At 41.2% G+C, this 20650-nt stretch overlaps 5 non-coding genes across 5 annotated transcripts; 3 read left to right on the top strand and 2 right to left on the bottom strand.

Moving 5' to 3' along the window:
* The first annotated feature begins 8008 nt into the window (after positions 1 to 8008).
* Positions 8009 to 8081, top strand: trnar-ucg (transfer RNA arginine (anticodon UCG)). The gene has a single exon. It is a non-coding gene; the product is annotated as a tRNA-Arg (tRNA).
* Positions 8082 to 9739: 1658 nt separating this feature from the next.
* On the top strand, positions 9740 to 9812 carry trnar-ucg (transfer RNA arginine (anticodon UCG)). The gene has a single exon. It is a non-coding gene; the product is annotated as a tRNA-Arg (tRNA).
* Positions 9813 to 11560: 1748 nt separating this feature from the next.
* Positions 11561 to 11633, top strand: trnaq-uug (transfer RNA glutamine (anticodon UUG)). Its single transcript has one exon. It is a non-coding gene; the product is annotated as a tRNA-Gln (tRNA).
* Positions 11634 to 13642: 2009 nt separating this feature from the next.
* On the bottom strand, positions 13643 to 13715 carry trnar-ucg (transfer RNA arginine (anticodon UCG)). Its single transcript has one exon. It is a non-coding gene; the product is annotated as a tRNA-Arg (tRNA).
* A 3578-nt stretch (positions 13716 to 17293) lies between these two features.
* Positions 17294 to 17366, bottom strand: trnar-ucg (transfer RNA arginine (anticodon UCG)). The gene has a single exon. It is a non-coding gene; the product is annotated as a tRNA-Arg (tRNA).
* Between the last annotated feature and the right edge of the window lie 3284 nt (positions 17367 to 20650).

The following is a 20650-nucleotide window of genomic DNA, read 5'->3' as shown; positions in this document are numbered from 1 at the left end:
GTTCCCCATTAGTCAAGCCAAGTCACAGCTGTTGTTCCCCATGAGTCAAGCCAAGTCACAGCTGTTCCCCATGAGTCAAGCCAAGTCACAGCTGTTCCCCATGAGTTAAGCCAAGGCACAGCTGTTCACCATGAGTCAAGTCACGTTACTGCTGTTGTTCCCGAGTCAAGTCAAGCCACAGCTGACCTTCATGAACCAAGTCAAACCACAGCTGGTCTTCACGAGTCAAGTCATGTCACGACAGACCTTCCTGAATCAAATCAAGAAACAGCTATGCTCCCAAGCCACGCAGAGCCCACGCTCCCAAGCCGCCACGCAGAGCCCACGCTCCCAAGCCACATGTCCACAGCGTCCACACCCTCAAGACCGGCAGGCATCCCACTATCTACTGTGCTGCCTGTAATGGCTGTTGCCATTTTGAGCGTGTGGGCCACGAGTCTGTCCACGAGTCTGCTCCAGAGGCCTTGTCTGTCCACGAGTCTGCTCCAGAGGCCTCGTCTGTGCACGAGTCTGCTCCAGAGGCCTCGACTGTCCACGAGTCTGTGCCAGAGGCTTCTCTTGTCCAAGAGTTTGCGCCTATGCCTCCAGAGGTGTCAGCTTATGCTGTAGATCCTCCAAAGGAGGCGGCGTCCACCCATGAACTCACTGCCACGTCTGGCCACGAGTCTGCGCCAATGCCCCCGGAGGTGGCGGCTCCGGCTTCAGAACCTTCTATGGGGGCGGCGTCCTCCTATGAACTCTCGGCCCATCATGTCACGGCCAAGGAGGCCTCCCATGAGCTCTCTGACCATCATGTCACGGCCAAGGAGGCCTATCATGAACCCTATGCTCTGCTATGGATGTCACTAGTTCCACTGTGGATACTCTGCTCCTGTCTGCTCTGCTTGCTCTGTCTGTCCCGCTATGGCCCCCTGTTATGCCTGCTCTGTCTGCCCCAGCATGGCTGCCTCCTCTGCCTGCTCCGCCATGGCTGCTTGCTCTGCCTGCCCCGCCATGGCTGCTGGCTCAGAATCAAACATGGTGGACTTCTGCTCCAGTGTTACACTGTCTGCCATTTCTCCATGGCCCAGGTCCTCCAAGGTTCCACTGTCTGCTACTGCTCCACGGCCCAGGCCCTCCAGTGTTACACTGTCTGCCATTGCTCCACGGCCCATATCCTCCAAGTTTCCACTGTCTGCTACTGCTCCAAGGCCCAGGCCCTCCAGTGTTTCACAGTCTGCTACTGTTCCACGGCCCAGGCCCTCCAAGGTTCCACTGTCTGCCATTGCTCCACGGCCCAGGTCCTCCAGGGTTCCACTGTCTGCCACAGCTCCACGGCCCAGGTCCTCCAGTGCTTCACTGTCTGCCACTGCTCCATGGTCCAGGTCCTCCAGTGCTTCACTGTCTGTCCCTGCTCCACGATCCAGGCCCACCTCCTCTGCACGGACCTGGCCCCCTGTCCCACCCCCTGTTTTGCCTCTGTTCCCCCACCCTCCTGGACTGTTGTTGCTTGAGCGCCAGGAGTTGCTCCTGGGGGGGGGATTCTGTAACGCCACGCCAGCAGAGGGAGCCCTCACCCATGCACTGACTGTTCCCGCTCCCTCTGCTGCTTCATGGGTTACATCCTGTTTGGTGGCCATTTAAGGAGGCCTAAACCAAACAGGACTGGGCGAAGTATTGTTTTGCTGTGCGGACTCTACTAAGCGTTTTCTCTTGTTTCATTGCCTTGAAATGTAGAATGATCACTTAATATTACTTTTTGTTGAACTGTTATATAAAATCAATATTTTAAATCATTTGGATATTCAGAGAAAATTGTGTTCTTGCTCATATTTTAAACATGAAAAACAATAATTCGCATGGGGCATGTTTCTGAATCAGAGTTTCTTAAATCAATCCCTATTTACAGTCTGTCAGTATTTGTTCTTCATGCTATTAAGTGCTACAAATCTACTTTAAAGATTTAATAAACAGCAGCGCGATTTGTTAAAGCAGCAAACTTTGCGGGCATTCTATCATACTATCATTCTATCATATCTAACACACTGCTGGTGTGGTTGCAGTCAGTTTTGACCGCAAAAAAAACCCCTCCATCACCTCACGTACCCCCACGGGTATGTGTACCCCCGTTTGAGAACCACTGCTATAGTGAAACCACAAGTGTGGGTCTAGTGGCCCAATAACACACACTTTAGCTTTTGGAGTCCAGTATTGGTGGTTTGAGTCACATCTGGTTTGTTTAAAAGCTTCTTTTTGGCAATTGATTGTTCTATCATTTGAATTCAATGGAATCACCACACTACTATAATACAGCAGCACTACTGCAAATGTGGCCCTAGTGGCCTAATAGAAAAGGCATCAGACTTTAGAGCTGAGTGCTATAGGTTAGAATTACACTGGGGTTCTATAAAATGTCTTTCTTCTTGGGAAATGCAGATTTAATAGATTTTTATTCTGAGGTTCTTCTTCCGTCATCTCGTGTCTGTCCCATCCTGCCCATGGAAGTCGTGATTGAACTGTCTGTGTATATTGAACTGTCTGTCTGCCTGGAATTATCTGTCTGCCCTGAACTGTCTGTTGGACCTGAAACATCTATGGAGGTCATTATCCTTTACATGATCCTCCTAGTGCTGGGAATTGTTATCTGGTTTGTGTGGGCAGAGCACACCGTCCCAGAACCCTTTAATGAACCCGAACTCCTACCTAGGCTCCATCTCCCACGCCTTCTGCCCCTGTCATTCTCGCCAGCACCACCACTGCATCCTGTCAGCCCCTCAGCTCACCCTAAGCCCACCATCTGTGGTTTGGGTTTCACCGTGGGTCTGCAAGTCTCCATTGGCATTTTGGCTGGAGAATCCCTTGTCTCCGCCTCCAGCCTCTGAGTACCGGACTCCGCCTCAGCTCGTCGACCCAGCAGCTCCACCATGGCTCCTAGCTCCCTCCTCTCCACCGCTGGCCCATCAGTCCACCAACTCTGCCAGGTTCTCTTGTCCCTCCGGCTCTACCTTGGTCAGTCGTTGACCATCAGCCTCCTCCACTCCTCCAGCTGCGCCTCGTCCCTCTGGCTCTGTCAGGCTTCTTCTTCTCCACCTGCTCTGTCGCCGTCAATCCGCCCCCTGGAGTCGCCAGCCATTCCAGCAAACATCACACCCTGTCACATTATGGACCTTGTTTCATCTGTTTGGTTTAGTCTGTGACAAAATATCTGTTTCTCGTTGATTGCATTAGTCTGTTAACCTGTTAACCTGTGTTTAGTTAATTATCTCTTTGGTTCCTGCTTTAGTATAAGTAATTCTTATTGATGGGTGTTACCTGTGTATTTGTGGAATCCTATTCTTGTGGATTTAGTCAATATATGTTTGGATTATTTTTTTCTTTGTGCGCTCTTTGTCTTTGCACCACACTCCAGCGTGACACACATCTGGTTTGTTTAAAAGCTTCTTTTTGGCAATTGATTGTTCTGTATGTAACCAGGTGATGGTTAAGGGGGATTAAACTTATTATAAAGGTAGTGATGCACAAAGGTGCGGACAAAAGAAGTGAAAGGTTCTTTAAGAAAACCGCAGGTGACGTCATCGCTTATGCGTACAAGTAAGTGGGCGCGAGCACGCAAGTTAGAAAGTCACCGAGTGATGCCGCATCTGTGTGCATTGTGGTGTGTTTAAGTGTAACAGACAAGGCTGTTTACATAGAAGAACTGATATATTAGAGAGTACACTAAGAAACACAAGGAGAAAAAGTGCCACTACCGTATTATTATTAGTAGTAGTACTAGTGGTTTACTATCTGCATTGTTCTGATTTATTGCACACAAGAAACGACAACAAATTGTACTAAATAATATTGTTGTTTTGGGTTTTCAGCCCCACGTGTTTAAAAAGAAAAGAAACAGAACCTCCTAACAAATTATAATGAATAAATACAGACCCCACCTCTATTTGTTGGTCCTGTGTGTTATTTTCCTGTGGCCACATGTAATTTGAATTCAGTAGAATCACCATACTACTCTAATACAGCAGTACTAATAAGCTATAAATGAAGAAGAAATTGCATCAAACTTTTGATCTGAGTACCAGTTTAAACAACGTCTGGCTTGTTTGAAAGGATTTTCTTTTTGTCAAGTGCCTCATAATTTATTCTAATTCAACGGAATGACAGTAGTTCTCTAATCCTGCAGCAGTAGTACAGTCAAGTTGCGACTGGGGTTCTAGTGGCCTAATGGAAAAGGCATCAGATTTTGCAGCTGGGTGCTGTGGGCTTGAGTCTCTACTAGGTTGTTTGATTGGTTCTTTTTCTTGGGGAGTGGCAATAATATATTTGCAATTCAACTGAATGAGAGTACTACTCTAAAACAGCATTATTATCACAACGAAACCCCATATATGATTGTAGTGACCTGATGGAAAAGGCATCAGACTTTAGAGCTGAGTACTGTAGGTTGGAATTACAGTGGAGTTCTTTAAATTGTCTTTCTTCTTGGGAAATGCATACTAATGTATTCTAATTCAATGGAATAAAAGTACTAATCCAATAGAGCAGTACTACTCTCAGGAAAGTGCAAGTGTGGGCCCAGTGGCCCAATGAAAAGCACTTCTGTCTTCAGAAGTCTGATGCCCGAGTGGCCCGATGGAAAAGGCATCAGACTTTTGAGCTGAGTACTATGGGTTTGAACAACATCTGGCTTGTTTGAAAGGTTTTTCTTCTTGTCAGATGCCTCATAATTTATTCTAATTCAACGGAATGACAGTAGTTCTCTAATTCTGCAGCATTAGTACAGTCAAGTTGCGACTGGGGTTCTAGTGGCCTAATGGAAAAGGCATCAGATTTTGCAGCTGGGTGCTGTGGGCTTGAGCCTCTACTAGGTTGTTTGATTGGTCTTTTTTCTTGGGGAGTTTGATTGGTTCTTTTTCTTTTTTTTTTTCTGAAGAAAACCCTGGTTTTACACAGTGGCTTTTATTGAACTCTACTTCAAGTGAATAAGTGTATTACTGTATAACTGTTATCCAAAAGAGCTACAGTAGTGAAATTGCAAGTGTGGGCCTAGTGGCCAAATGCAGAAGGTATCAAACTTTGGAGCTGAATACTGTAGGTTAGAATCACATCTGGGTTGTTTAACATGTTCTTCTTCTTGGGGAATGCCTACTAGATTTGAATTATTCAATGGAATGACAGTATTACTCTAGTGGATCTGCAAGTGTGGGTTCAGTTGCCCAGTGGCACACACTTCAGTTTTTTGAAATCCCGTATTGGTGGTTTCAGTGACATCTGATTTGTTTAAAAGCTTCTTTTTGGCAAATGATTGTGCAGTTATTTAAACTGAGTAGAATCACCTTACAGCTCTAATGCAGCAGTATTACAGTAAAGAAACTGCAAATGTGGCCCGATGGAAAAGGCATCAGACTTTTGAGCTGAGTACTATGGGTTTGAACAACATCTGGCTTGTTTGAAAGGTTTTTCTTCTTGTCAGATGCCTCATAATTTATTCTAATTCAGTGGAATGACAGTAGTTCTCTAATTCTGCAGCATTAGTACAGTCAAGTTGCGACTGGGGTTCTAGTGGCCTAATGGAAAAGGCATCAGATTTTGCAGCTGGGTGCTGTGGGCTTGAGCCTCTACTAGGTTGTTTGATTGGTCCTTTTTCTTGGGGAGTTTGATTGGTTGGTTTTCTTTTTTTTTTTTTTCTGAAGAAAACCCTGGTTTTACACAGTGGCTTTTATTGAACTCTACTTCAAGTGAATAAGTGTATTACTGTATAACTGTTATCCAAAAGAGCTACAGTAGTGAAATTGCAAGTGTGGGCCTAGTGGCCAAATGCAGAAGGTATCAAACTTTGGAGCTGAATACTGTAGGTTAGAATCACATCTGGGTTGTTTAACATGTTCTTCTTCTTGGGGAATGCCTACTAGATTTGAATTATTCAATGGAATGACAGTATTACTCTAGTGGATCTGCAAGTGTGGGTTCAGTTGCCCAGTGGCACACACTTCAGTTTTTTGAAATCCCGTATTGGTGGTTTCAGTGACATCTGATTTGTTTAAAAGCTTCTTTTTGGCAAATGATTGTGCAGTTATTTGAACTGAGTAGAATCACCTTACAGCTCTAATTCAGCAGTATTACAGTAAAGAAACTGCAAATGTGGCCCGATGGAAAAGGCATCAGACTTTTGAGCTGAGTACTATGGGTTTGAACAACATCTGGCTTGTTTGAAAGGTTTTTCTTCTTGTCAGATGCCTCATAATTTATTCTAATTCAACGGAATGACAGTAGTTCTCTAATTCTGCAGCATTAGTACAGTCAAGTTGCGACTGGGGTTCTAGTGGCCTAATGGAAAAGGCATCAGATTTTGCAGCTGGGTGCTGTGGGCTTGAGCCTCTACTAGGTTGTTTGATTGGTCCTTTTTCTTGGGGAGTTTGATTGGTTCTTTTTCTTTTTTTTTTTCTGAAGAAAACCCTGGTTTTACACAGTGGCTTTTATTGAACTCTACTTCAAGTGAATAAGTGTATTACTGTATAACTGTTATCCAAAAGAGCTACAGTAGTGAAATTGCAAGTGTGGGCCTAGTGGCCAAATGCAGAAGGTATCAAACTTTGGAGCTGAATACTGTAGGTTAGAATCACATCTGGGTTGTTTAACATGTTCTTCTTCTTGGGGAATGCCTACTAGATTTGAATTATTCAATGGAATGACAGTATTACTCTAGTGGATCTGCAAGTGTGGGTTCAGTTGCCCAGTGGCACACACTTCAGTTTTTTGAAATCCCGTATTGGTGGTTTCAGTGACATCTGATTTGTTTAAAAGCTTCTTTTTGGCAAATGATTGTGCAGTTATTTAAACTGAGTAGAATCACCTTACAGCTCTAATGCAGCAGTATTACAGTAAAGAAACTGCAAATGTGGCCCGATGGAAAAGGCATCAGACTTTTGAGCTGAGTACTATGGGTTTGAACAACATCTGGCTTGTTTGAAAGGTTTTTCTTCTTGTCAGATGCCTCATAATTTATTCTAATTCAACGGAATGACAGTAGTTCTCTAATTCTGCAGCATTAGTACAGTCAAGTTGCGACTGGGGTTCTAGTGGCCTAATGGAAAAGGCATCAGATTTTGCAGCTGGGTGCTGTGGGCTTGAGCCTCTACTAGGTTGTTTGATTGGTCCTTTTTCTTGGGGAGTGGCAATAATATATTTGCAATTCAACTGAATGAGAGTACTACTCTAAAACAGCAGTATTATTACAGTGAAACCCCATAAATGCTTGTAGTGACCTGATGGAAAAGGCATCAGACTTTAGAGCTGAGTACTGTAGGTTGGAATTACAGTGGAGTTCTTTAAAATGTCTTTTTTCTTGGGAAATGCATACTAATGTATTCTAATTCAATGGAATAAAAGTAGTAATCTAATAGAGCAGTACTACTCTCAGGAAAGTGCAAGTGTGGGCCCAGTGGCCCAATGAAAAGCACTTCTGTCTTCAGAGTGGTTCTGTCTTCATCTGGGTTGTTTAAAAGCTACTTCTTGGCGATCTAATGTGGGTCTAGTTGCGTACTGGAAAAGGCATTAGACTTCGGAGCTGAGTACTGTGTGTTTGGGTCACATTTGGACAGACCTATTCTAATCAATTAGAACTAAATTTGTGGAACAGACCGTCACAGACCTAGTGGCCTAATGGATAAGACTTTAGAGCTGAGTACTGTAGGTTGGAATTACAGTGGAGTTCTTTAAAATGTCTGTCTTCTTGGGAAATGCATGCTGATGTATTCTAATTCAATGGAATAAAAGTACTACTCTAATAGAGCAGTACTACTCTCAGGACAGTGCAAGTGTGGGCCCAGTGGCCCAATTGAAAGCAGTTCTGTCTTCAAAGTGGTTTGAGTCACATTTGGGTTGTTTAAAAGCTGCTTCTTGGCAATCTAATGTGGGTCTAGTTGCGTACTGAAAAAGGCATTAGACTTTGGAGCTGAGTACTGTGTGTTTGGGTCACACTTGGACAGAACCATTCTAATGAATTAGAACCAAATTTGTGGAACAGGCATTTGAAGGCCCAGTGGCCTAATGGATAAGGCATCAGCCTTCGGAGCTGAGGATTGTGGGTTTGAGTCCCATCTGGGTCAGTTGCAACTGTATGTGCAACCTGTTTCATGGAATGTAGGTCTTCTGAGTTGATGTTGGCACCTTATGAAAAAGTGTTTTTCCTTTTTTTTTTTTTACATGAATACATCAGCTTTTGACAAATACGTATATTCATATATGGATTTTTTTTTTTTTTTTTTTTTCTGAAGAAAACCCTGGTTTTACACAGTGGCTTTTATTGAACTCTAATTCAAGTGAATAAGTGTATTACTGTATAACTGTTATCCAAAAGAGCTACAGTAGTGAAATTGCAAGTGTGGGCCTAGTGGCCAAATGCAGAAGGTATCAAACTTTGGAGCTGAATACTGTAGGTTAGAATCACATCTGGGTTGTTTAACATGTTCTTCTTCTTGGGGAATGCCTACTAGATTTGAATTATTCAATGGAATGACAGTATTACTCTAGTGGATCTGCAAGTGTGGGTTCAGTTGCCCAGTGGCACACACTTCAGTTTTTTGAAATCCCGTATTGGTGGTTTCAGTGACATCTGATTTGTTTAAAAGCTTCTTTTTGGCAAATGATTGTGCAGTTATTTGAACTGAGTAGAATCACCTTACAGCTCTAATTCAGCAGTATTACAGTAAAGAAACTGCAAATGTGGCCCGATGGAAAAGGCATCAGACTTTTGAGCTGAGTACTATGGGTTTGAACAACATCTGGCTTGTTTGAAAGGTTTTTCTTCTTGTCAGATGCCTCATAATTTATTCTAATTCAACGGAATGACAGTAGTTCTCTAATTCTGCAGCATTAGTACAGTCAAGTTGCGACTGGGGTTCTAGTGGCCTAATGGAAAAGGCATCAGATTTTGCAGCTGGGTGCTGTGGGCTTGAGCCTCTACTAGGTTGTTTGATTGGTCCTTTTTCTTGGGGAGTGGCAATAATATATTTGCAATTCAACTGAATGAGAGTACTACTCTAAAACAGCAGTATTATTACAGTGAAACCCCATAAATGCTTGTAGTGACCTGATGGAAAAGGCATCAGACTTTAGAGCTGAGTACTGTAGGTTGGAATTACAGTGGAGTTCTTTAAAATGTCTTTTTTCTTGGGAAATGCATACTAATGTATTCTAATTCAATGGAATAAAAGTAGTACTCTAATAGAGCAGTACTACTCTCAGGAAAAGTGCAAGTGTGGGCCCAGTGGCCCAATGAAAAAAGGCATTAGACTTCGGAGCTGTACTGTCACATTTGGACAGACCTTTAAAAGCTACTTCTTGGCGATCTAATGTGGTCTAGGCGTACTTTGGAAAAGGCATTAGACTTTAGGAGCTTACTGTGTGTTTTGGGTCACATTTGCACAGTATTCTGTCTTCAAAGTGGTTTGGCCTAGTCTTTACATTTGGGTTGTTTTTAAAATGCTGCTTCTTGGCAATGTATTCTAATTCAATGGAATAAAAGGGTCTACTCTCAGGACAGTGCAAGTGTGGGCCCAGTGGCCCAATTGAAAGCAGTTCTGTCTTCAAAGTGGTTTGAGTCACATTTGGGTTGTTTAAAAGCTGCTTCTTGGCAATCTAATGTGGGTCTAGTTGCTACTGAAAAAGGCATTAGACTTTGGAGCTGAGTACTGTGTGTTTGGGTCACACTTGGACAGAACCATTCTAATGAATTAGAACCAAATTTGTGGCACAGGCATTTGAAGGCCCAGTGGCCTAATGGATAAGGCATCAGCCTTCGGAGCTGAGGATTGTGGGTTTGAGTCCCATCTGGGTCAGTTGCAACTGTATGTGCAACCTGTTTCATGGAATGTAGGTCTTCTGAGTTGATGTTGGCACCTTATGAAAATGTGTTTTTTTCTTTTTTTTTTTTTACATGAATACATCAGCTTTTGACAAATACGTATATTCATATATGGATTTTTTTTTTTTTTTCTGAAGAAAACCCTGGTTTTACACAGTGGCTTTTATTGAACTCTAATTCAAGTGAATAAGTGTATTACTGTATAACTGTTATCCAAAAGAGCTACAGTAGTGAAATTGCAAGTGTGGGCCTAGTGGCCAAATGCAGAAGGTATCAAACTTTGGAGCTGAATACTGTAGGTTAGAATCACATCTGGGTTGTTTAACATGTTCTTCTTCTTGGGGAATGCCTACTAGATTTGAATTATTCAATGGAATGACAGTATTACTCTAGTGGATCTGCAAGTGTGGGTTCAGTTGCCCAGTGGCACACACTTCAGTTTTTTGAAATCCCGTATTGGTGGTTTCAGTGACATCTGATTTGTTTAAAAGCTTCTTTTTGGCAAATGATTGTGCAGTTATTTGAACTGAGTAGAATCACCTTACAGCTCTAATTCAGCAGTATTACAGTAAAGAAACTGCAAATGTGGCCCGATGGAAAAGGCATCAGACTTTTGAGCTGAGTACTATGGGTTTGAACAACATCTGGCTTGTTTGAAAGGTTTTTCTTCTTGTCAGATGCCTCATAATTTATTCTAATTCAACGGAATGACAGTAGTTCTCTAATTCTGCAGCATTAGTACAGTCAAGTTGCGACTGGGGTTCTAGTGGCCTAATGGAAAAGGCATCAGATTTTGCAGCTGGGTGCTGTGGGCTTGAGCCTCTACTAGGTTGTTTGATTGGTCCTTTTTCTTGGGGAGTGGCAATAATATATTTGCAATTCAACTGAATGAGAGTACTACTCTAAAACAGCAGTATTATTACAGTGAAACCCCATAAATGCTTGTAGTGACCTGATGGAAAAGGCATCAGACTTTAGAGCTGAGTACTGTAGGTTGGAATTACAGTGGAGTTCTTTAAAATGTCTTTTTCTCTGGGAAATGCATACTAATGTATTCTAATTCAATGGAATAAAAGTAGTACTCTAATAGAGCAGTACTACTCTCAGGAAAGTGCAAGTGTGGGCCCAGTGGCCCAATGAAAAGCACTTCTGTCTTCAAAGTGGTTCTGTCTTCATCTGGGTTGTTTAAAAGCTACTTCTTGGCGATCTAATGTGGGTCTAGTTGCGTACTGGAAAAGGCATTAGACTTCGGAGCTGAGTACTGTGTGTATGGGTCACATTTGGACAGACCTATTCTAATCAATTAGAACTAAATTTGTGGAACAGACCGTCACAGACCTAGTGGCCTAATGGATAAGACTTTAGAGCTGAGTACTGTAGGTTGGAATTACAGTGGAGTTCTTTAAAATGTCTGTCTTCTTGGGAAATACATGCTGATGTATTCTAATTCAATGGAATAAAAGTACTACTCTAATAGAGCAGTACTACTCTCAGGACAGTGCAAGTGTGGGCCCAGTGGCCCAATTGAAAGCAGTTCTGTCTTCAAAGTGGTTTGAGTCACATTTGGGTTGTTTAAAAGCTGCTTCTTGGCAATCTAATGTGGGTCTAGTTGCGTACTGAAAAAGGCATTAGACTTTGGAGCTGAGTACTGTGTGTTTGGGTCACACTTGGACAGAACCATTCTAATGAATTAGAACCAAATTTGTGGAACAGGCATTTGAAGGCCCAGTGGCCTAATGGATAAGGCATCAGCCTTTGGAGCTGAGGATTGTGGGTTTGAGTCCCATCTGGGTCAGTTGCAACTGTATGTGCAACCTGTTTCATGGAATGTAGGTCTTCTGAGTTGATGTTGGCACCTTATGAAAAAGTGTTTTTTTTTTTTTTTTTACATGAATACATCATGAATACATCAGCTTTTAAACAAATACGTATATTCATATATGGATTTTTTTTTTTCTGAAGAAAACCCTGGTTTTACACAGTGGCTTTTATTGAACTCTAATTCAAGTGAATAAGTGTATTACTGTATAACTGTTATCCAAAAGAGCTACAGTAGTGAAATTGCAAGTGTGGGCCTAGTGGCCAAATGCAGAAGTATCAAACTTTTATCCATTAGAGCTGAATACTGTAGGTTAGAATCACATCTGGGTTGTTTAACATGTTCTTCTTCTTGGGGAATGCCTACTAATTTGAATTATTCTTTGAATTATTCAATGGAATGACAGTATTACTCTGTGGATCTGCAAGTGTGGGTTCAGTTGCCCAGTGGCACACACTTCAGTTTTTTGAAATACTGTATTGGTGGTTTCATTGACATCTGATTTGTTTAAAAGCTTCTTTTTCCCAAATGATTGTGCAGTTATTTGAACTGACTAGAATCACCTACAGCTCTAAGCTCTAAAGTATTATCCATTAGGCCACTAGGTCTGTGATCAAATTTTGAGCTGAGTCCACAAATTTAGTTCTAATTGATTAGAATAGGTCTGTCCAAATGTGAACCAAACACACAGTACTTCCGAAGTCTAATGCCTTTTCCAGTACGCAACTAGACCCACATTAGATCGCCAAGAAGTAGCTTTTAAACAACCCAGATGAAGACAGAACCACTTTGAAGACAGAAGTGCTTTTCACTGGGCCACTGGGCCCACACTTGCACTTTCCTGAGAGTAGTACTGCTCTATTAGAGTACTACTTTTATTCCATTGAATTAGAATACATTAGTATGCATTTCCCAAGAAAAAAGACATTTTAAAGAACTCCACTGTAATTCCAACCTACAGTACTCAGCTCTAAAGTCTGATGCCTTTTCCATCAGGTCACTACAAGCATATATGGGGTTTCACTGTAATAATACTGCTGTTTTAGAGTAGTACTCTCATTCAGTTGAATTGCAAATATATTATTGCCACTCCCCAAGAAAAAGGACCAATCAAACAACCTAGTAGAGGCTCAAGCCCACAGCACCCAGCTGCAAAATCTGATGCCTTTTCCATTAGGCCACTAGAACCCCAGTCGCAACTTGACTGTACTAATGCTGCAGAATTAGAGAACTACTGTCATTCCGTTGAATTAGAATAAATTATGAGGCATCTGACAAGAAGAAAAACCTTTCAAACAAGCCAGATGTTGTTCAAACCCATAGTACTCAGCTCAAAAGTCTGATGCCTTTTCCATCGGGCCACTCGGGCCACATTTGCAGTTTCTTTACTGTAATACTGCTGAATTAGAGCTGTAAGGTGATTCTACTCAGTTCAAATAACTGCACAATCATTTGCCAAAAAGAAGCTTTTAAACAAATCAGATGTCACTGAAACCACCAATACGGGATTTCAAAAAACTGAAGTGTGTGCCACTGGGCAACTGAACCCACACTTGCAGATCCACTAGAGTAATACTGTCATTCCATTGAATAATTCAAATCTAGTAGGCATTCCCCAAGAAGAAGAACATGTTAAACAACCCAGATGTGATTCTAACCTACAGTATTCAGCTCCAAAGTTTGATACCTTCTGCATTTGGCCACTAGGCCCACACTTGCAATTTCACTACTGTAGCTCTTTTGGATAACAGTTATACAGTAATACACTTATTCACTTGAATTAGAGTTCAATAAAAGCCACTGTGTAAAACCAGGGTTTTCTTCAGAAAAAAAAAAAAAAAATCCATATATGAATATACGTATTTGTCAAAAGCTGATGTATTCATGTAAAAAAAAAAAAAAAGGAAAAACACATTTTCATAAGGTGCCAACATCAACTCAGAAGACCTACATTCCATGAAACAGGTTGCACATACAGTTGCAACTGACCCAGATGGGACTCAAACCCACAATCCTCAGCTCCGAAGGCTGATGCCTTATCCATTAGGCCACTGGGCCTTCAAATGCCTGTGCCACAAATTTGGTTCTAATTCATTAGAATAGTTCTGTCCAAGTGTGACCCAAACACACAGTACTCAGCTCCAAAGTCTAATGCCTTTTTCAGTACGCAACTAGACCCACATTAGATTGCCAAGAAGCAGCTTTTAAACAACCCAAATGTGACTCAAACCACTTTGAAGACAGAACTGCTTTCAATTGGGCCACTGGGCCCACACTTGCACTGTCCTGAGAGTAGTACTGCTCTATTAGAGTAGTACTTTTATTCCATTGAATTAGAATACATCAGCATGCATTTCCCAAGAAGAAAGACATTTTAAAGAACTCCACTGTAATTCCAACCTACAGTACTCAGCTCTAAAGTCTTATCCATTAGGCCACTAGGTTCTGTGACGGTCTGTTCCACAAATTTAGTTCTAATTGATTAGAATAGGTCTGTCCAAATGTGACCCAAACACACAGTACTCAGCTCCGAAGTCTAATGCCTTTTCCAGTACGCAACTAGACCCACATTAGATCGCCAAGAAGTAGCTTTTAAACAACCCAGATGAAGACAGAACCACTTTGAAGACAGAAGTGCTTTTCATTGGGCCACTGGGCCCACACTTGCACTTTCCTGAGAGTAGTACTGCTCTATTAGAGTACTACTTTTATTCCATTGAATTAGAATACATTAGTATGCATTTCCCAAGAAAAAAGACATTTTAAAGAACTCCACTGTAATTCCAACCTACAGTACTCAGCTCTAAAGTCTGATGCCTTTTCCATCAGGTCACTACAAGCATATATGGGGTTTCACTGTAATAATACTGCTGTTTTAGAGTAGTACTCTCATTCAGTTGAATTGCAAATATATTATTGCCACTCCCCAAGAAAAAGGACCAATCAAACAACCTAGTAGAGGCTCAAGCCCACAGCACCCAGCTGCAAAATCTGATGCCTTTTCCATTAGGCCACTAGAACCCCAGTCGCAACTTGACTGTACTAATGCTGCAGAATTAGAGAACTACTGTCATTCCGTTGAATTAGAATAAATTATGAGGCATCTGACAAGAAGAAAACCTTTCAAACAAGCCAGATGTTGTTCAAACCCATAGTACTCAGCTCAAAAGTCTGATGCCTTTTCCATCGGGCCACACATTTGCAGTTTCTTTACTGTAATACTGCTGAATTAGAGCTGTAAGGTGATTCTACTCAGTTCAAATAACTGCACAATCATTTGCCAAAAAGAAGCTTTTAAACAAATCAGATGTCACTGAAACCACCAATACGGGATTTCAAAAAACTGAAGTGTGTGCCACTGGGCAACTGAACCCACACTTGCAGATCCACTAGAGTAATACTGTCATTCCATTGAATAATTCAAATCTAGTAGGCATTCCCCAAGAAGAAGAACATGTTAAACAACCCAGATGTGATTCTAACCTACAGTATTCAGCTCCAAAGTTTGATACCTTCTGCATTTGGCCACTAGGCCCACACTTGCAATTTCACTACTGTAGCTCTTTTGGATAACAGTTATACAGTAATACACTTATTCACTTGAATTAGAGTTCAATAAAAGCCACTGTGTAAAACCAGGGTTTTCTTCAGAAAAAAAAAAAAAAAAAATCATATATGAATATACGTATTTGTCAAAAGCTGATGTATTCATGTAAAAAAAAAAAAAAAAACACATTTTCATAAAGGTGCCAACATCAACTCAGAAGACCTACATTCCATGAAACAGGTTGCACATACAGTTGCAACTGACCCAGATGGGACTCAACCCACAATCCTCAGCTCCGAAGGCTGATGCCTTATCCATTAGGCCACTGGGCCTTCAAATGCCTGTGCCACAAATTTGGTTCTAATTCATTAGAATAGTTCTGTCCAAGTGTGACCCAAACACACAGTACTCAGCTCCAAAGTCTAATGCCTTTTTCAGTACGCAACTAGACCCACATTAGATTGCCAAGAAGCAGCTTTTAAACAACCCAAATGTGACTCAAACCACTTTGAAGACAGAACTGCTTTCAATTGGGCCACTGGGCCCACACTTGCACTGTCCTGAGAGTAGTACTGCTCTATTAGAGTAGTACTTTTATTCCATTGAATTAGAATACATCAGCATGCATTTCCCAAGAAGAAAGACATTTTAAAGAACTCCACTGTAATTCCAACCTACAGTACTCAGCTCTAAAGTCTTATCCATTAGGCCACTAGGTCTGTGACGGTCTGTTCCACAAATTTAGTTCTAATTGATTAGAATAGGTCTGTCCAAATGTGACCCAAACACACAGTACTCAGCTCCGAAGTCTAATGCCTTTTCCAGTACGCAACTAGACCCACATTAGATCGCCAAGAAGTAGCTTTTAAACAACCCAGATGAAGACAGAACCACTTTGAAGACAGAAGTGCTTTTCATTGGGCCACTGGGCCCACACTTGCACTTTCCTGAGAGTAGTACTGCTCTATTAGAGTACTACTTTTATTCCATTGAATTAGAATACATTAGTATGCATTTCCCAAGAAAAAAAGACATTTTAAAGAACTCCACTGTAATTCCAACCTACAGTACTCAGCTCTAAAGTCTGATGCCTTTTCCATCAGGTCACTACAAGCATATATGGGGTTTCACTGTAATAATACTGCTGTTTTAGAGTAGTACTCTCATTCAGTTGAATTGCAAATATATTATTGCCACTCCCCAAGAAAAAGGACCAATCAAACAACCTAGTAGAGGCTCAAGCCCACAGCACCCAGCTGCAAAATCTGATGCCTTTTCCATTAGGCCACTAGAACCCCAGTCGCAACTTGACTGTACTAATGCTGCAGAATTAGAGAACTACTGTCATTCCGTTGAATTAGAATAAGTTATGAGGCATCTGACAAGAAGAAAACCTTTCAAACAAGCCAGATGTTGTTCAAACCCATAGTACTCAGCTCAAAAGTCTGATGCCTTTTCCATCGGGCCACTCGGGCCACATTTGCAGTTTCTTTACTGTAATACTGCTGAATTAGAGCTGTAAGGTGATTCTACTCAGTTCAAATAACTGCACAATCATTTGCCAAAAAGAAGCTTTTAAACAAATCAGATGTCACTGAAACCACCAATACGGGATTTCAAAAAACTGAAGTGTGTGCCACTGGGCAACTGAACCCACACTTGCAGATCCACTAGAGTAATACTGTCATTCCATTGAATAATTCAAATCTAGTAGGCATTCCCCAAGAAGAAGAACATGTTAAACAACCCAGATGTGATTCTAACCTACAGTATTCAGCTCCAAAGTTTGATACCTTCTGCATTTGGCCACTAGGCCCACACTTGCAATTTCACTACTGTAGCTCTTTTGGATAACAGTTATACAGTAATACACTTATTCACTTGAATTAGAGTTCAATAAAAGCCACTGTGTAAAACCAGGGTTTTCTTCAGAAAAAAAAAAAAAAAAAATCCATATATGAATATACGTATTTGTTAAAAGCTGATGTATTCATGTAAAAAACACAAGGATAAACACATTTTCGTAAGGTGCCAACATCAACTCAGAAGACCTACATTCCATGAAACAGGTTGCACATACAGTTGCAACTGACCCAGATGGGACTCAAACCCACAATCCTCAGCTCCGAAGGCTGATGCCTTATCCATTAGGCCACTGGGCCTTCAAATGCCTGTGCCACAAATTTGGTTCTAATTCATTAGAATAGTTCTGTCCAAGTGTGACCCAAACACACAGTACTCAGCTCCAAAGTCTAATGCCTTTTTCAGTACGCAACTAGACCCACATTAGATTGCCAAGAAGCAGCTTTTAAACAACCCAAATGTGACTCAAACCACTTTGAAGACAGAACTGCTTTCAATTGGGCCACTGGGCCCACACTTGCACTGTCCTGAGAGTAGTACTGCTCTATTAGAGTAGTACTTTTATTCCATTGAATTAGAATACATCAGCATGCATTTCCCAAGAAGAAAGACATTTTAAAGAACTCCACTGTAATTCCAACCTACAGTACTCAGCTCTAAAGTCTCATCCATTAGGCCACTAGGTCTGTGACGGTCTGTTCCACAAATTTAGTTCTAATTGATTAGAATAGGTCTGTCCAAATGTGACCCAAACACACAGTACTCAGCTCCGAAGTCTAATGCCTTTTCCAGTACGCAACTAGACCCACATTAGATCGCCAAGAAGTAGCTTTTAAACAACCCAGATGAAGACAGAACCACTTTGAAGACAGAAGTGCTTTTCATTGGGCCACTGGGCCCACACTTGCACTTTCCTGAGAGTAGTACTGCTCTATTAGAGTACTACTTTTATTCCATTGAATTAGAATACATTAGTATGCATTTCCCAAGAAAAAAAGACATTTTAAAGAACTCCACTGTAATTCCAACCTACAGTACTCAGCTCTAAAGTCTGATGCCTTTTCCATCAGGTCACTACAAGCATATATGGGGTTTCACTGTAATAATACTGCTGCTTTTAGAGTAGTACTCTCATTCAGTTGAATTGCAAATATATTATTGCCACTCCCCAAGAAAAAGGACCAATCAAACAACCTAGTAGAGGCTCAAGCCCACAGCACCCAGCTGCAAAATCTGATGCCTTTTCCATTAGGCCACTAGAACCCCAGTCGCAACTTGACTGTACTAATGCTGCAGAATTAGAGAACTACTGTCATTCCGTTGAATTAGAATAAATTATGAGGCATCTGACAAGAAGAAAAACCTTTCAAACAAGCCAGATGTTGTTCAAACCCATAGTACTCAGCTCAAAAGTCTGATGCCTTTTCCATAATGCCACATTTGCAGTTTCTTTACTGTAATACTGCTGAATTAGAGCTGTAAGGTGTTCAAATAACTGCATCATTTGCCAAAAAGAAGCTTTTAAACAAATCAGATGTCACTGAAACCACCAATACGGGATTTCAAAAAACTGAAGTGTGTGCCACTGGGCAACTGAACCCACACTTGCAGATCCACTAGAGTAATACTGTCATTCCATTGAATAATTCAAATCTAGTAGGCATTCCCCAAGAAGAAGAACATGTTAAACAACCCAGATGTGATTCTAACCTACAGTATTCAGCTCCAAAGTTTGATACCTTCTGCATTTGGCCACTAGGCCCACACTTGCAATTTCACTACTGTAGCTCTTTTGGATAACAGTTATACAGTAATACACTTTTCCACTGTGTAAAACCAGGGTTTTCTTCAGAAAAAAAAAAAAATCCATATATGAATATACGTATTTGTCAAAAGCTGATGTATTCATGTAAAAAAAAAAAGGAAAAACACATTTTCGTAAGGTGTCAACATCAACTCAGAAGACCTACATTCCATGAAACAGGTTGCACATACAGTTGCAACTGACCCAGATGGGACTCAAAACCCACAATCCTCAGCTCCGAGGCTGATGCCTTATCCATTAGGCCACTGGGCCTTCAAATGCCTGTGCCACAAATTTGGTTCTAATTCATTAGAATAGTTCTGTCCAAGTGTGACCCAAACACACAGTACTCAGCTCCAAAGTCTAATGCCTTTTTCAGTACGCAACTAGACCCACATTAGATTGCCAAGAAGCAGCTTTTAAACAACCCAAATGTGACTCAAACCACTTTGAAGACAGAACTGCTTTCAATTGGGCCACTGGGCCCACACTTGCACTGTCCTGATTGCCATTAGAAGTACATTCCATTGAATTAAATACAACATGCCAAGATGTGATCCACTGTAATTCCAACCTTACTCAGCTCTAAAGTCTCATCCATTAGGCCACTAGGTCTGTGACTCTGTTCCACAAATTTAGGGCCACTGGGCCCACACTTTTAGCACTTTCAACTGAAGACAGAACCACTAGTACTGCTCCCACACTTGCATTTTCCTGAGAGTAGTACTACTTTTATTCCATTGAATTAGAATACATTAGTATGCATTTCCCAAGAAGAAAGACATTTTAAAGAACTCCACTGTAATTCCAACCTACAGTACTCAGCTCTAAAGTCTGATGCCTTTTCCATCAGGTCACTACATGCATATATGGGGTTTCACTGTAATAATACTGCTGTTTTAGAGTAGTACTCTCAGTCAGTTGAATTGCAAATATATTATTGCCACTCCCCAAGAAAAAGGACCAATCAAACAACCTAGTAGAGGCTCAAGCCCACAGCACCCAGCTGCAAAATCTGATGCCTTTTCCATTAGGCCACTAGAACCCCAGTCGCAACTTGACTGTACTAATGCTGCAGAATTAGAGAACTACTGTCATTCCGTTGAATTAGAATAAGTTATGAGGCATCTGACAAGAAGAAAACCTTTCAAACAAGCCAGATGTTGTTCAAACCCATAGTACTCAGCTCAAAAGTCTGATGCCTTTTCCATCGGGCCACTCGGGCCACATTTGCAGTTTCTTTACTGTAATACTGCTGAATTAGAGCTGTAAGGTGATTCTACTCAGTTCAAATAACTGTTAACCAAGAACACAATAGTTGCAAAAAACTGAAGGACATCGACTGAACACAGAATCCATTGAGAATAAGTGATCCATGAAAATTCAAATTAGTAGCATTCCAGAAAGAATTGTTAACAACATGATCAAACTAACAGTTAAGCCTCGAGGTTTAACCTTGCATTCCACTACCTTTGCAATTCAACTGTAACACTTTATTTGAATTAAGTATACACTAATATCATCTTGAATTTTCAATAAAAGCCATTTGTAAAACCAGGTTTCTTCGAAAAGAAAAACCATGAAAAAACGATTTGTTAAAACAAAACAATTGATAAACTATTAAAAACTTTTATTCTACAAGAACCAATCTCAAACCTGTCCGAACTACATTCCGATGAAAAAAAACTAAATTCCATTAACTACAGCCTTGCCACCCAAATCCCCATCTTTTCAGGGCCACGCAATTGCTGTCCAAATTACCAATCAATTTCACCCTTG

The sequence above is a fragment of the Labeo rohita genome, unplaced genomic scaffold (assembly GCF_022985175.1).
Source record: "Labeo rohita strain BAU-BD-2019 unplaced genomic scaffold, IGBB_LRoh.1.0 scaffold_99, whole genome shotgun sequence".
Taxonomy (NCBI): Eukaryota; Metazoa; Chordata; class Actinopteri; order Cypriniformes; family Cyprinidae; genus Labeo; species Labeo rohita.
Note: the sequence above shows the minus strand (reverse complement) of the source record. Positions and strands in the feature narration are given on the sequence as shown.